The sequence below is a fragment of the Notothenia rossii genome, assembly GCF_949606895.1.
Source record: "Notothenia rossii genome assembly, chromosome: 5".
NCBI classification, from domain to species: domain Eukaryota; kingdom Metazoa; phylum Chordata; class Actinopteri; order Perciformes; family Nototheniidae; genus Notothenia; species Notothenia rossii.
Genome location: NC_136903.1, coordinates 36,472,221 through 36,488,231, shown reverse-complemented (window position 1 = coordinate 36,488,231; position 16,011 = coordinate 36,472,221). Strand labels below are relative to the sequence as shown.

Below are 16,011 nucleotides of genomic sequence, written 5' to 3'. Positions count from 1 at the left end.
GCCTGGTACCAGAAGTGCTTTTTGTTCCCTCTTTCCTCGTTCCTATCAGCCCAAATCCTACAAAGATGGTGACACAAAAACAAAAGAGGACAACTTAACCTTGCAGGAGTGAAGAGTTTCAAGAATCAATATCTATCTATCTATCCATTCATCCATCCATCTATCTATCTATCTATCTATCTATCTATCTATCTATCTATCTATCTATCTATCCCTCTCTCTCTCCATCCATCTATCTATATATCTATATATCTGTCTGTCTATCTATCTATCTATCTATAGTGTTCATAAAGCGCTTTATTTTTCTCATACTGCCTGTTGCAAGCCATGGATGTCTAAAGATAACTGGATACATCGGTGGAGGCGGGGCCCCCACTTTTTCCTATAAAAGTTGCTCAGTGGCTCATGAAGCCAAAATGGCCTGACTTGAGTACAAAAGTATGTATCTACCCGTGTCTGCTCTGATTGGTTAGCTGGCCAGCTCTGTTGCGATTGGTCAGTGCCTAGAGATGTCCCTCTTACTAATTTATCAGGTATGATAAGTTGAAGCACTAGCCAATAGAAGCGCGAGTGTTACATGTTGTCACTATGAAATTGAAGTAAATAAAGGACTCCTATCGACAGTGGTGTTACATTCTGAGTATTGAAGTAGCTGCTAATAGTATACATTGCAGTAGTGTAATTGCAAGTGGACACATCACGCCACAAGAAGAAGCAAATGACAAGAGTGCTTGACTGTAAAGGATCATATAGTGCAACAGGTAGCAAATGTTCTCATTTTTACTCTACATTTATTTGACAACATCAGTTACTTTTAGGTTTATATCATTATTAGACAATATAACTCAAATTATAATATAAGGTGTACTAATGTGGATTAAGATACCTGGAAGTATAAAGTCATGAAAGTTAGCTCCACCAACTGCAACATTTAAATGATCAATTGGAATCAATGTATGTGTTCATCACTAATTATGATGCAGTAATAAAATAAGTATATTGAGTAAAAGAGCTCAGTGCTTCATCCACTCATGTCATAATAATTAGCCATTATTGATTCACTCCTGTTGTGTTTTGTTTTACCAGTTTAGAAAGACGGAAACAATCACATAACAAATATAGAGGGAGGTGACCTATTAGTTGGTATTGTGTTCATTGCTGCTCTGTAAGTAATGCAGTTGAATTTAAAGCTATACACCTATCAATATTCTTTGTATCAATAATAGATCAAATGCAGTGGCGGCCGGCCCATAGGGGCGCTAGGGGCGCCGCCCCACGTCTTCCCACATACAATTATTATTTTTTTCAATATTAAATAAAAAAAAAAATATATATATATATATATATATATAGGCCTATATATATATATATTTCAAAAATATATGTATTTTATATTTTTAATTTTTAATGAACAAGGTAAATATCATACAATTGGTATCAGTAAAATGTATAATCTACAATAAAATCTTGTTTAAAATTGTGTTACGATGTCTAAAGTTACTGATAAGTCACATGTTTCCTGCCTGGTCTTGCCCTTGGCATTAGTTTATCATTACGGGGCGCTGCCCCCGAGCCAAACAGCAGGAACCAGCACGTTGCAAAAGTCTCAATAGTAAACTGTGCCGCCGAAACCTAATTTTAGCCAATCAGCGCCGTCAAATATTTTGGTCACGAGAGCGCTCACGTTGGCGCCCACGTTGCTTACGTGCGTTGACGTGAGTTGTTTTTTTTAGACTCGTGAGGAACTGGGGTAGTATCTATAGCAGGGCTATTCAATTGGAGGCCCGCGGGCCAAATCCGGCCCCCCGGTGATATTTACTGGCCCTTTGAGTATAATGTTAACAAGTAAAAAAAAATTAAAATAAAAGTTTAATTAAAAAAAAAAATTCATTTCAATTTTTTTTTTTTGGGCCAGAGTGCCTTTATTCCTGAGAGGGTGTTACATTGAGAGATAGAGGGGAAGACATTGCCTGAAAACTTTGGCGGGCTCGGGTTTCGAACCCACCTACGAGCAACTCCTGTCATTTATTGCGTCTCTGCGCGCGTCCTCGCGGCTCGCGCTGCCCTTCACTACAAGCTCGCGCACCTTCGACGGTTTCGCGCCAATGGTACGATTAATCAAACCTGGTCAGCATAGTTGGATATCAAAATGTCTCTTTCTACGTTAAAAAAACGAAAGGTTGACACCGAAAACCGGCAATTCAACAGCGAGTGGAAAGATAAGTACTTGTGTGTAAATGTCAGTGGGAGGCCCGTGTGTTTAATCAGCAATGAGTGTTTATCGGTGTGTAAAGAGTACAACTTGAGAAGGCATTTTAAGACAGCTCACGCCAACTTTGACGCCACTTTTCCAGCGGGCTCTGATGCTCGCCGCCAGAAGATTTTGGGGCTAACTTCGTGCTATGACCAAAGACGTAGCTCCCTGTTTCGGGCTTGCACTGACCAAGAGAGAGCTACCGCAGCGTCCCTACGAGTGGCCTGGATATTAGGCAAAAAGAAAAGGCCTTTTACGGACGCAGAGACAGTCAAAGAGTGTATGCTTACATCAATTGAGGAAGTGGTTGCAGATGAGAAAATCAGAAAAAGTGTTATTAACTCAATTAAGAACATTCCGATTTCTGACACGTCAACATCAAGGAGAGTGGAGACCCTTGCATCGGACGTTTTTGATATTCTCTTGGACAAACTGAGAAAGGCGGAGGTTATGTCGCTAGCTATTGATGAATCCACTGACAGCAGCGATGTTTCACAGCTGTGCCTCTATGTTAGATTTTTTGATGGTGAGTTCTTTCGGGAGGATCTACTTGGATTAATTCCTTTGGATGGACACACGACCGGTGAGGTGATGTTCCACAAAGTGGTTTCGTTTTTCAAGGAGCACAAGTTGGGATTGGATCGTATTAACATGCTTGTAACGGATGGGGCCCCTGCGATGTCGGGGCGAACACAGGGACTGTCCGCTAGGCTGGCAGATGTGGCTCCACAGCTGAGATCGCTTCATTGCCTCATCCACCAAAGCCTCCTGTGCGCAAAACTGAGTGGTGAGTTAAAAAACACAATGGACTCTGTCATGGCGATTATTAACTTTATTCGTTGTAACTCTAGTTTACAGCACCGCCTTTTCCGCCAGATGTTGTCAGACATGTCAGCTCGATATAATGATTTGTTCATGCACAGTGACATTAGATGCCTAAGCAAAGGAAACGTCTTGAAACGATTTTGTGAACTTAAGGAGGAGATCATGGCGTTTCTCCGCAATTCAAAACATACAAAATCCAACGCCTTTCTGTGTCTGATAGAGAATTATGAGTTTTACGCTGCTGTTTGCTTTTTGAGCGACATTTTCCAACATCTGAACCAACTCAATTTGGAGCTGCAGGGCAGAGATAAAATGGTTACACAACTTGAGGAGAGACTCCATGCATTTCAAAAAAAGCTCAAACTTTTTTTTGCGGATTTATGTCCAGGCAAAATGCTCCATTTTCCAACCATCCGCACTGCAGGTTTACAAATCACCAAGGTGATGACTGGATTTATGGACGCATTGAAAACCAACTTTGCCGCGAGGTTTGACCATTTTAGTCTCCGGACTGAAGTGATGAGATTTGTGAAGGACCCTTTCTCTGTGAATGTAGAGGGGGAGTTTGCACTGAAAGCAAAGGAGCTGATTGTGACATTAAATGAGGCGTCTTTACAACTCGAACTCATTGACATTCAGTCATCAGATGACCTGCGACAGTCATTTCAGCTGGCAGGTTCTGAAAAGTTCTGGACTCATGAAGTAAGCCACGAGAAATTCCCTCATTCAAGGGGTCTTATACTTTTTGTCCTCACAATGTTTGGCTCGACTTACACGTGCGAATCGGCATTCTCACACATGAATGCCATAAAAACTAATAATCGAGCATCCCTCACTGACCAGTATCTGCATCACTGTATGCGTATTGCCATGACAACGTATACTCCCGACTTCCCTGCTCTTGCTAAATCGAAAAAATGCCATTTCTCTCATTAGATGGCACATATCTGCCAAGTTGGTTGCATACTGTATGTCAGTTATTACTATGTTAATCAAAAAAGGTTTGAGTTTTAAAAGGCTGTGTGTTGTGGTTTGGTAATTAATACAAGTCTTTTGATAATTGTTTTTGCTTTTAATTAAGCAATTGATGTGGTACGGCTCACTTGTCTTTATTGTTATTATACCATAATATGCACTGTTGTTTGTGTATGGCCCTAAATTGCTATTTTGTCTGAATTATTCGATCATTTAATCTAAATCTAATGATGTTGATGGTTATATTAGCTTCACATGTACTGAGTTCTGAACTTGCCATTTATAAAGGCCTTGGGGCTATGTTTGATTTAATTAAACAAAATATATGCACTCCACAATGCTGTTGTAGTCATTTCATTTCATACCTTTATTTATGCAGGTGAATCCCATTGCGATCATTGATCTCTTTTTCAAGGGTGACCTGCTGTAGTATTTACTGTATCTGAAGCTCTTAATATGATTGCTCATATTTCAAGCCATTTTTTTCCCGGCCCCTTGCTTTGGATCGTTTTCATCAACCGGCCCCCATTCCAAACTAATTGAATAGCCCTGATCAGCGCCGTATAGACTGAGAGTTACGTCATCTCCGTTCACTCCAATAGACCACTTTTTTACAGCAATGGCGGATCGTGGAGCCTCTCAATCGTTCCCCGGAAGTTAGCGCCAAGGCTAGCAGAGCTGTAGAGTTGCAGCATAATAGACCGTTCGTGACGGACTTTTAAAGGTAAGAAGAAGTTTAAAGATTTATATTGTGGATATTATCAGTACATCTGATTCAAATTAACATGTGTATTAAAGGATGTCAGTGGATTATCCCTAAATTAGTAGATTTAGGGAACGTTTACAGATAACAGATAAAGCTAGGATTCCGGATCAAGTTAGCAACACACGTTGAACAGCCTTTTAATTGTAAATTCCGTTCTCTTAATGTCATTTCGTCCAACGTTGTTGAATTAGAGAAGAGGGTCTTCTAAAAGGGATTGTATGCGGGAGTGGAGGGAGTTAAATATTAGATAAATATAACTTTGGTGCGTGTAAGAGTGAGTGTTTTTAGCAGAGCCATATTGTGTCCTTGTGATTATGTTGATTATTACCTGTCTGTATAATGTTGCAGCTCAGCTGATTTTGGATTGATGGCAAAGGGAGAGGGACTTAAGTGAGAGTGAAAACACAAGGTAAGTTTAATACTACTGTTTTATATAAGTAAGCATACTAAACATGTATTCTATCACTGTATTATATAAGTAATCTTGTTAGTAACCTACTGTATGGCAGGTGGAGGTGCAGTGATGTTACAGGTGGAGGAGCAAAACTGCAAACTCACAAGACAGAGAAATCAAAGTTTGTTCTCCAGAGAAGAGGTTGATTTCACTTCATTTATTTCATGTTTTTTAAAGATGTGGAAATGGCAACAAAAAAGAACTTGAGAGCTGCAACCAAGACAACTGTAACAACATGAGTAGAGAGCCACCAAGGTTTTTCAAGTCCATCTCTTACTCCATTTTGCCAACCCAAATGTCCAGGTACATGACGGGACATCTTGCTTGTTTTTGTTGTTTGCGCTCCTCTGGCTGGGTGCTGGCAGGTGGAGGGCAGTGATGTTGGCAGGTGGAGGGGCATTGATGTTACGGGTGGAGGGGCATTGATGTTAGCTGTTACACACCAGGCTCAAACTTAACACATTGCATCCTTCTTTGCAGTGTCCTTAATCCTGGAAGGGGAATCTGTAATTCCTGCAGAGTTTTGTAACCCGTTGGTCCGCACGCAAAGCGAATTTTTAAAGCCTTCTTAATTGTCTCATTGCTCCATTTCATCCCCTTTGTGGTGAGTCTGCCTAATGCCTTAGGTTGGTCTTTTTAAAACGTTTTCTTATATTTGTTGTCCCTAATTTTCATTGTTTTCTTGAGAGCTGCATTTTCCTTCCTGATTCTTCTTAGTGCAGACTTTGCTTTTTTGGTGATTCCTTCTTGGCTCTTTAATTTTCTCTTTAATTTTTTTAATAGATCTGTTTGACTGGCTGCTGGTTCCCTCGTATGCTGACTGGCTGCTGGTTCCCTCGTATGCTGACTGGCTGCTGGTTCCCTTGTATGCTGACTGGCTGCTGGTTCCCTCGTATGCTGACTGGCTGCTGGTTCCCTTGTATGCTGACTGGCTGCTGGTTCCCTCGTATGCTGACTGGCTGCTGGCTGAGTGGGTGGTGTCCACCCTCCCTGTCTCTCCTCACTAGCCATGTCCTCTCTTTCTTCACCCTCACTTTCCTTTCTCTCAGTCTCCTCATCCCTTCTTCCCTCAATCTTTGAGACTAATGTAAGTAGAAGACATGGCACTGTAGATTTTTGAACATTTAAAATATTATACCACTTAAAAATAAGAAATATGACTTTTGTTACTAAGAGTTCATACTTATTATACCTGTGTCACCTTTCACACTATAGCTGTGATCATGAGCTATGGGCTTTCTAGATACAGGTCCCGGGGTGAATCGTGGTGCAGGGGCCCTTCTCTTTTTGACCACAGGGCGATGCACGAAGATGGTGGGTATAGCCTCTGCTCTCAGCCTAGTCTTGCCCTTTTTTGTCTTGACAAACTGGTCTGCATCAAAATGTGCCTGCGGAGTGACTTGAGGTTACTTCACACACAGAACAACTCAGCTTTGTCTGCCCACATACATATTCCATAGTGGTTAAATACACAGTATTAGGAAACACTTTATACTTACTGGACATGTTATACTCATTACATACTGTATATAAAATATGACCAAGAATGTGAGACAACTTTATATAAATTCATATCACATCTGTTACTGATGCCATTTGTCATACTTTGTTAAACTCACAAATAATAAAGTTCCATAACTTCAGTTGGGAACAAAGGCCACACCTTATCTCCCCAAGGCAATTTCCCATCCAATAGGTGTGCTATATAGGTGTGTATAACCCTTTCTCCTGTCTGTTACTCCCTCTTTCAGCACAAGAACCAGAGGGGGATTCAATGGAGCCTGAATACCTGCATTGAGACCCTCACCCTGCACCCTGAGTCTCAGCTCTGTATTTTTCAAGCCTTTCCCTGTTTTTTTGTATTAAACAAAACATTAAGCTTTCCCAATGGTGTGGTTTTCGTTTTGTGAAAAAGTGCAAATGCAGTGTTTGTATATAATATCCTCACATATTTTTTTGCTGTTGGTCGTGAAATTGCTCCTGCTGACTTGAGCAAGCCATTTTTTCCTCCGCTCTGTGTCAGTGGGGAAGCCGTACATTCGTACTCCTTTCTCGGAGCGATTTGAGCATCCCCAGGCAGCACAGCAAACCATGGTGGCGACTAGGAGGCAGCACAGCAAACCAGGACAACACGGAGGAAAAGGCACAGACAAACTGCATGATATGCTATTCAATGTTTATTGAATTCCATGTATTTGCAATGGATGTTCCTAAAACAACACATTTAACATCATCATCATGCTGCTGCTGCTGCTGCTGCTAGTCCTTTGATAGTCACCTGTCGGTCTCCTGTCCTTTCTGAAAGCCATAAAGATGACATTAGTCATTTAGATAACTTGTGTCCTCAATTACCATGGGATTACTGAAACTACCATGAATTTAAGAAAATGGTAGAAATGAATCTAATCTGAATTTTGAAGCATTCCTTTAGATCCCCTCCCTCTAAATATATCAAACATTAGAAAGTGATGCTCCTGACTACCATACAAGTTTAGGAAGATAATATTGGTTTTGAAGAATTCAAAGCTATAAACAGCAACAGGCTCTTTAACCAAGGCACTGTTAGCCTAACATGTAAACTAGTTGTTCACACTAATCCTATTATCACTTAATATTAGCAAATTCTATTTTATTTTTTAAAACATATTGATGTAAATACATACACATATCGATTTGTTTTATAAATATTGCAAATCAAAACCTTTATTCACTAATAATTACCAAAAATCGTAGTTCTATCTCCTGTTATCAATGCATTCACATTGCCTGCCATGAACTTCCGGGGAACGATCCTCGTCTGCATGAACCACGTGACGAAAACCGTTTTTGGACTTCTGCTCTCGTAACTCTTCTATCTATACGGCACTGGCCCTGATCTATAGTAACGCAGTGTAGGCGGAGCCGTGACGTCATCTTCAATGAGCTCCCCAGAAAAACAACACAGCCGTTAGCTCTTAGCACTCAGAGCTCACAGCTCTTCATATCTGTTCAGAAACTAGACAAAAGTTAAACAAGTACAAACCACATACTGTCTGTGTCATGGCGAATACAGTCGCTGGTTTACTTATGTCTGTATAGGCCGTTGTTGTGAGTGTGGACGGTCGGAGCATTTACAACGTTAGCTTAGCCAAATCTCCATTAGAAAACACGCATTTTAAAAGGTTTTTCGCCTGCCGTCTGTCTGCAGACTTGTCAAAGCATTAATTCATGGTTTTTACTAACCGGTATCAGTATGTTGTTACTTCTGCATCATTTTGAAACGTGTATTACAATTAAATCACGGTCAAATATGTTCATCTTGTTGTAGTTGTAGCCCCCTTGACAGCGATTCTCTCTCTAGTTTAGACTGCGGTCATATATGATGAATTGGAAATGGGGGACCCTGATGTAAACAAAACGAAAGTCTTTCTCTGGTCTGCATCCCCTTAACAATTGTATGTTTTGAGCTGTACTGCACTGTACCCAATATACAAGCTGTTAATAAACTTTTCAATCAATCAATCAATCAATCAATCAATCAATCAATCAGTCAAGCCAGCCTCCACTCGGAAAAACCTAGTCAAGCCAGCCCTCACGTGATATTGCGGTGGGCGAATATCCTATGCATTACGGTAGAGTAAAAAAAAAAAATCATCCCTCTGTGTTTAGATGAGAATAAAACAAAAACTGTCCAGTATCAAAGACCCATTTCACTTCAGGGTGAAAGCAGGACATCCCATCTAGTCACTCAGAAAAAATCAGGACATTCTGATCTACAGTTTCAAAATAAAAGACCTTTGAAGTCTCATATATAAGCTATCATCCCTGTTTTTAGATGAGAATAAAACAAAAACTGTCCAGTATCAGATCCATCTCACTCCAGGGTGATAGCAGGACACCCCATCAAGTCACTCAGAAAAAAATCAGGACATTCTGATGTACAGTTTCAAAATAAAAGACCTTTGGGGACAGGGATGTTAGCTCATATATGAGACTTCAAAGGTCTTTTATTTTAAAACTGTAAATCAGAATGTCCTGATTTTTTCTGAGTGACTAGATGGGATGTCCTGCTATCACCTTGAAGTGAAATGAGTCTTTGATACTGGACAGTTTCTGTTTTATTCTCATCTAAACACAGAGGGATGATTTTTTTTACTCTACCGTAACGGTACGTCTACACTACAGGCATCAAAAAATGCTTTCAACGCTTCGCCCATTCACTTGAATGGGGTGACGTAGAAGATTTTGAATCTTCGCCGAACTGCATTGTGGGGAGCATGGCATGGCTTTGCAAGCATCACGAGCATCTATCGGCATCAAAAGTTGAACAATGTTCAACTTTTGATGTTCAACAATGTTCAACTTTTGAGGCTCGATGCTTGGCATCAGCCAATCAAATTCCGTTTATGCAAATCCCGCCAGTGCAAGCTCAGCCAATCAAACCGCGTGCAAGCTGGGAGAGCCAGACCGCAGTTCATTTCCTCATATTCCAAACGAGATATTACGGTAGCAAATCAGCCGGTTCTTTACGACCGGAACTATTTACCGGGATACAAACCGGAGGAACCAGGCATGGAGGGAGGTGGCAGAGACAGTGGGTGAAACTGATAGTTTTTTCGCCTGTTTGGAGAGTTTATATCCAGTTTACTTCGTTTTAACATTGCTATTGCTTTGTATGTCGGGGGCGGGAGATTCATGTGATTGGTTGCTCGCAAAAAATCGCCAAGTTTCAGACACGCCCAGCTTCAAGATTTTTTCATGCCTTTAGTGTAGATGGGCCGTAATGCATAGGATATTCGCGCACCGCAACATCACGTGAGGGCTGGCTTCACTAGGTTTTCCCGAGTGAAGGCTGGCTTGACCGCAGTTAGTTTAGCATACTCAGCCGGACTCAGCCTGGTTGTTCCTGGCCCTAGAACCACGATTTTATGGGGCCATTACATCACCAGAAGTTCCAATTTAAGGGGTAATTTCTCCCCAAAAAATAGTTTTACTCACTATATCAACAGCCCCACCAAAAATATATTCCACCAGCCGCCACTGATCAAATGTCTGTGTGATGTGGGAGGGGTTGCTCGCAGTGATGAATTCACAGAGAATTATCACAGCTCTGCAGGTTGCTTTAGACTTACAGAGCTTGTTATCGTTGGAAACCACATAACGGCAAAAGATGGATTAGATGTTGCTGAACATGTTTGTTATATTTACTTTAGCACATGGTAATATCTGATTGCTGTGTCTTCAGCTTGTTCCACTAACTTCAACGGTCCAGAAAGTACCTCTGCTCATGTGCAGTATATGTAATAGATATAATTCATGGTTGATGACCTTCCGGGTCTGTCCAGCAGAGGGCGCGTGTTGCTTGCCACGGGTGCATAATACATAAGACTTGAAGCAAGCTAACATCGTCTCTGTTTCCTTTGTCTTATATTTTCCCCATATTAGGTGAGTTCATCCGTGAGAAACGTTATATATGTAGACTGACTGTGTATAATATTAATGTGAATAGTGATAGTTGTTAGAGGTATTTTTGGAGGGTTTCTCTAGGTTCTGTAATTGTTGTAGCTGTGTATGCTAGCTTTGCGAGCGCCGTTAGCTATGCTAGCGCAGCTAGCTATGATAGTGTAGTTTAGCTCCAAGAAGGGGAGTTTGGGTGTTAATTTGGATATGTATGTTTGTACTGTGCATTTAAAAAGTGACATCTTGTGTGTTAAATTGGATGTATGTTTGCAGTACGCGCATTGTTAGTGGTTGTTTTATATCAAGAATCCATGTTCTGTATTATACAGCGTGCTATGTGTACCATGTTGTTGGCGGGCATAATACATAAGACTTGAAGCAAGCTAACATCGTCTCTGTTTCCTTTGTCTTATATTTTCCCCATATTAGGGGCATAACATTTGGAGGCGCTGCTGGGAGATTTGATTTGAGGACCATCCCTGAGTTGTTAGTGGAATCCTCTGATCAATCATCCCCTTAAACAACCCAGTCATCGGAGAAAGGAGCTTGGAAAGGCAGTCGAGGTCGTTTTCAGACAACGTTGGTAACCTGCATCCTGAAGTGTGAAAAGTCACCACTAGGGAGCAGCAAAAAAACCTAATTAAGTAAGATAAACCCTCATTTGCTATTTCTGCCCACTTCTCTGATACAATGGAGGCTGAATTGGAGAAGCTGCAGCTGGACATTACAGGTGCATTGTATACACTGACTGTAGAACAACTGATTAAAGTGTGCAATGAACTGGAGATTTCAGGACCGGATAATGTGCATGTGACTGGTAAATCTCGCAGTCAATTAATTTCTCATGTCACAGAGCATAATGAACGTGAAGAAATGGCCGAGCTAGAGGATGAAGGCATGTCCGAACTTCTTAATGTGCAGGATATCATAGACAAAGCCAAAATTACAACAAATGTACATGACAGTGTCAAAAGGGAAGATCTCCAGAAGGAGGTAGAGGCACTAAGGTTGTCATTACAAGAAAAAGAAAATGCAATGCATGACCTAATGAACACAAGCATGAACCACCCTGCCGGGTTCAGCCCCCCAGAAAGAAATCTGGCCCAAGTACTCCCCAGTAGTTCTATGTGGCGCAAAGATCTTAAGATCGCAGGCCAAATAGGCGAGCCAGGACAAAAGGATAGGCTCACATTTTCTAGTCTGGCCAGACAAATTGAAAATGGCTTTAGTAAGGGCTACCCAGAGTCAGAGATCATTGATGCTGTAATCCGTGCCATCACACCAGGCCTGCAGTTACGGAGTTACCTTGAAGGGAAGGAAAACCTTACACTGCCTGCCCTTCGCCGAATTCTCAGGTCTCATTACCAGGAGAAAGGTGCCACAGAGTTATACAAACAACTCACCTCTGAGGTTCAGAGTAGTAAAGAAACGCCTCAAAACTTCCTGATTAGAACTATGGACATGAGACAGAAAATCCTGTTTGCTTCTCAAGAAGCCGAGTCAAACCTAAAATATGACCCAGCACTAGTCCAGAGTCTCTTCATGCATACTGTCCTGACTGGTCTACAGAATGACAATATTAAAAGTGACCTGCAGCCTCTCCTCATGCAGATAAGTACTTCGGATGAGCTGCTGCTGGAGAAAGTGAACATTGCGTACACCAATGAAAAAGAGAGACAGGATAAAAAGAAACTTGCTGCCCCATCACGAGTAACAAATGTGAATACAGTCAAGTCCACTGAAGTTCCGGTGGAAATGAAAAGCACCAGCCAGCAAAACACAGTTACTCTGCCCACTGATCTGCTGTCAGAAATCAAAGCAATGCGCTCTGACATGGTGCTGTTGCAAGCCCTGAGAGCTGAGGTCTCCCAAATCAGAGAAACGATCCAAACGGCCACATCTGCACCCCCACAGCATCCCTCACCAAGCAGAGAACCAGCTAATATTTCCGCCCCTTATCCTGTGTTTTCACCCCAACAACCCTCTCCCTATAGGGCTGAATTCAATGCCAACAGCGTGTACCACCAGCAGCCACCAGCAGCAGTGCAGGAGTACCGACCGGCATTCCACCCGGCACGAGTAAGAGAAACGGCTCAGTTTCAACAAGGGTATGCACCGCAGCGATACTACCCAGCACCACGCCCCCGACCTAGGTGTGTTTCCTGTACTCATGCAGGCGAAGAGTACTGTCAGCATTGCTTTAGGTGTGGAAGCAGTGAACATTTCAGAGCAGGTTGTAAGGCACAGAGGGTAGAGGGACCCACTAGGCGGAGCCCTTTAAACTAAGAGGGGTTGCTCCCATGGGACATGCAGCAACCGGCCACACAGATAAGTCCCAATCTTGTGCAAATTGCAATGAAGAGAAAAAGAGTAGGGAACTACAATACTGTTCAACTTGCAAAATTACACTGTATTGTTCTAAAGAATGTCAGGAGAACCATTGGCCTGCACACAAAAGGCATTGTAAGACATACACATGTTCAGGTATTAAGAAAGCGACACAGTCACATGACAAATCCAAGCACAAACAAAATATTGCAAAAGAAAAAACAGCTACTGTGAGAGAGTTAGTAGGGAAAAAGTGCCTCATCAGGTGTTTCCTACACGAACAGAAAACTCAGGCCCTCTGGGATACAGGCTCACAAATTTGTGCTATAGATGAGGTATGGAAAGAAAGCCATCTAACTGATGTACCGCTAAGAGATGTAGCAGAGCTAATTGACCCTATAGACTCTTTACAAATTGAAGCGGCCAATGGTACAGAAATGCCATATGTTGGTTGGCTTGAAGTGTCCTTTAAACTTACTGCAAGTGATACCGAGTTGCTAATACCCATGCTAGTGCTAAAAGGTAACCAACAGCAGTGTCCCATTATTGGCTTTAATGTCATTGAGCACCTTGTGATAGCCAGTCAGCCAGGCCAGAAAAGACATGGGGATAAAGAGAAGCTTGTACAGGCAGTAAAAATGGCCTTTCCTCATCTTCGAAAAAACAAAGCAAAAGCCTTTATTAATGCTGTGAGTGTAGGACAGACATGTGACTATAACGTAAGAACAGCAAATGAGAGAGTTAGTGTGCCTAAACGTAACTCCATTCAACTCGAGTGTCGAGTACAGGCTCCATTTTTCAAAGAGGATAAAACTCTGGTTTTTGAGCCAAATGAGAACCCACAATGGCCTGAAGGATTAGAGTTTTGTGATACTCTTGTGTCCGTGAAGGCAGATACAGTCCCAAGAATTATTGTTAGTGTGCAAAACACAACAAATCATGACATTACGATGGCAGCAAGAACTATTATTGGAACTGTACAGTCAGTCAGATCAGTATATCCTGCAAACATATTTAAAACAGACCAAAAACCTGCTGCATCAATCCACCATGTCAACGCCCAGATCTCCAGTGAAAGCCCCCCTGTGCATGAGCAGTGGGATCCTCCTGTGGATTTGACTCACCTTGATGAACACCAGAGACAAATAGTCAGTCAGATGCTAAGAGAAGAATCAGACTCATTTTCCAAGTCTGATGACGACATAGGCTGTGTGGAAAACTTGCAAATGAAGATTTCACTACAAGATGCTGAGCCAGTGTCAAGAGCCTACCGCTCTGTTCCAAAACCCTTATACAAGGAGATGAAAGATTACTTACTGGACTTGATAGCACAAGGGTGGGTTGAAAAGTCCATGTCTTCCTACTCCTCTCCAATCGTCTGCGTAAGAAAAAAGGACGGAACTCTACGTTTATGTATTGACTACAGGGAGCTCAACAGGAAAACCCACTCAGATCGCCATCCCATCCCCAGAGTACAGGACATTATGGATAACCTGGGAGGAAACACACTCTTTTCACTGCTGGACTAGGGTAAGGCATACCACCAGGGTTTCATGGCCAAAGACAGTAGACACCTAACAGCCTTTGTGACCCCCTGGGGCCTTTATGAGTGGGTACGAATCCCGTTTGGACTCATGAATGCCCCTGCAGCATTCCAGCGCTGCATGGAAGAGTGCTTGGAGGGCTTAAGGGATGAAATATGTGTGCCATATCTTGATGATGTTCTTGTGTTTAGCAGGACATTTGAGGATCATATCAATGCTGTCAGAAGGGTGCTGCAACGGCTGAGGGAGCATGGGATAAAACTAAAGCCCAGAAAGTGTGACCTGTTTAAAACACAAGTACGTTACCTTGGAAGAATTGTGTCTGCTGAGGGAAATAGAGTGGACCCTGCCGATACTGCTGCAGTAACGGCCCTGAAAAACAAACACCCAGGAACTATCGGTGAGTTAAGAGCAATAATGGGACTATTAAGTTATTACAGGCAGTATATCAAAGATTTTTCACGTATTGCCTGTCCCTTGTATGACCTGCTTAAAGCACCTACAGAAACTGAAATGCTGAAAAAAACGAAAACAAAAAGAAACAGTAGAGGAGTTTCATCCAACACACCCATCAAATGGACTGACATGCATCAGTTAATATTGGAACAGTTGATAGACTGTCTCTCGCAGCCTCCTGTTCTAGGTTTCCCAGAGTTTTCACAGCCATTTGTCCTCCATACCGATGCTTCCAACCAGGGATTGGGGGCAGTATTGTACCAAAAGCAAAATGGAAAGCTTCGTGTGATTGCTTATGGTTCACGTACTTTAACAACAGCAGAGAAAAATTACAATCTATACTCAGGCAAATTAGAGTTTCTTGCCCTCAAATGGGCAATCACAGAAAAATTCCGTGATTACCTATACTATGCACCATTCTTCACCGTCTACAGTGACAATAACCCACTTACATATGTACTGTCCACTGCCAAACTGAATGCAACAGGTTGTCGATGGGTAGCAGAACTGGCAGACTTCCATTTCATAATTAAATACCGTCCTGGTAAGGAAAACATTGATGCTGACAGTCTGTCCAGAATGCCTTTGGACGTGGAAGTATTCATGGATGAGTGTACAGAGGAAATGTCATATGATGTGATTGGAGCAGCTACACAAGCAGTGGAGAACCAGGATGAATCCAGTGTGTCATGGTCCATGGGTGTCTCATTAAGTTGTGCAGCATTAACTGTAGACGCATCCATCATTCCATTGACAATAGGACAGATCAAACATGACCAAAGAAATGATCCCAATGTTGGAGCAGTGATTCAGTACAAGCTGGCAGAAAAGAAGCCATCAGGCTCAGAACTCAAACAACTCAGTTCACAAATCTTATGTCTGCTAAGAGAGTGGGACAAGTTGGAGATGAATGAGAGTGGAGTGTTGTACAGGAGAACTTCAAACAGAACACAGCTTGTGCTTCCAGAAA

The 16,011-nt window shown here is 42.0% G+C and overlaps 2 long non-coding RNA genes across 2 annotated transcripts; one reads left to right on the top strand and one right to left on the bottom strand.

Moving 5' to 3' along the window:
* Positions 1–1,879: 1,879 nt before the first annotated feature.
* LOC307038549 lies at positions 1,880–6,481 on the top strand. Its single transcript, XR_013808025.1, has 3 exons — positions 1,880–4,778; positions 5,169–5,878; positions 6,058–6,481. It is a non-coding gene; the product is annotated as an uncharacterized lncRNA (long non-coding RNA).
* Positions 6,482–6,573: 92 nt separating this feature from the next.
* LOC307038550 lies at positions 6,574–7,650 on the bottom strand. The gene is made up of 2 exons (XR_013808026.1): positions 7,223–7,650; positions 6,574–6,662 (listed from the first exon to the last, which is right to left on the bottom strand). It is a non-coding gene; the product is annotated as an uncharacterized lncRNA (long non-coding RNA).
* Between the last annotated feature and the right edge of the window lie 8,361 nt (positions 7,651–16,011).